Source organism: Palaemon carinicauda, chromosome 30, assembly GCF_036898095.1.
Source record: "Palaemon carinicauda isolate YSFRI2023 chromosome 30, ASM3689809v2, whole genome shotgun sequence".
NCBI lineage: Eukaryota > Metazoa > Arthropoda > Malacostraca > Decapoda > Palaemonidae > Palaemon > Palaemon carinicauda.
In genome coordinates, this window is record NC_090754.1 from 80,156,291 (window position 1) to 80,157,963 (window position 1,673).

Here is a 1,673-nt window from a genome sequence, read left to right on the forward strand (position 1 = left end):
ACAAAACTTGGTGGACATGCAGCGTATGACTCAAGGACAACTCCGTTACATTTTTTTTAGAAGAAAATAAATCGAAGTATAAGTACGGATTGGTACTCTGAAAATAATCACAACGTGAAGTAAATTGGAAATACAAAGTGCAATATCACACAAACAAAAATTAAAAAAAAAAGACCTGTGCGTTAGTTATTCATACAAATACCTTCGCAAAAGACGAAGGTTTTACGAAGGGTATGTTTTCACTGCTGTCTACAGGTTTATTTGTTTAAAAGTTTAGAAATATGAAGAAGCAAAATAAGACTGCATGACATGCGAAGGCATGCTCTTTCCTGCGTCTCTCTCTAGTTTGTACAATGTGCCATTTTTAGCAGAACGCTTGACCATGCGAGAACTCTTTCGAAGAAGCGTAAGCAACCTAACGGAAATTAGAACTTTTTCCGAGGATATTTACTTCACTCCTGAATTCTACGCATTCTAATACCAGCTTTAGGTACCATTACAGTCCCCTCCCACATTAAAGGCTGCTCATGAAGGGCAGAGGCAACGTACAGTGACATTGCTCTATGTAGGACAATGCCCCAGAGACTGACCACATTACATATGATCAGCGCCCAAGCCCCCTCTCCACCCAAGCTAGAACCAAGGAGGACCATTCAATGGATACTGATGACTCGGTAGATAGACTTATAGGCTCCCACCAACCCCGCCCCCCCCCCCATTAGCTAATAAGGATGGTGAGGTTGTAGCGACCAAAGGAACTAACTACTTTGAGCAGGACTCGAACCCCAGTCTAGCCCCTCTCCATCCATATAAGAACCAAGGAGGGCCAGTTAATGGATACTGATGACTCCGTAGAAAGACCTATAGGCTCCACCCAAGCTCCCAACCTTAGCCCACAAGGATGGTGAGATTGCCGAAACCAAAGAAAATAACGAGTCTGAGTGGGTCTCGAACCCCAGTCTAGCCCCCTCTCCACCCAAGCTAGGACCAAGGAGGGCCAGTCAATGGATACTGATGACTGTAGATAGACCTATGGGCTCCACCCAAACTCCCAACCTTATCTCACAAAGATGGTGAGGTTGGAGCGACCAAGGGAACTTGATGAGTTTGAGCGGGACACGAACCCTAGTCTGGCAAGGACTCTACCACCAGGCCACCACAACCTGTTAACCAAATAAAACCATAAGCGGAACGCGTCAATACCTACTAAGGTGAGTCACCTGTGTTCTGAGAAGGTGACCTCGTTTCCAAGAGAAAATTACGGGTTATGTTTTTACGAAATTTATTATTTCAGAGGAACTCTCCATCGACGAATAAATGCTTATGTATGATCGATGATAATTGCTTATATGGCCTGATAAATAACGCATTTGGTTGCTTTAAAATCGAGGACACGCGTTATTCGCGTAGGGTACGAAAACTCTTACTTTATGTTACAGTACTCTAATGTACTTGTAGCTGCGATGCATGTTTATGCTATAGAAGTAACGAAGTTGTAACACGCACTGTTTTATTTCACATCTGGATATTTATCTTGAAGAATAAACCACTAGTAAGACTTTTATAAGGAAACTTCAATCAATGCTCAATCCGTTGAAAAAAAAAAAAATTGTTTTTGTTTTTTTGTTACGATTTTGATAATATTCAGATATGAATCTATATTGTTGAACCAC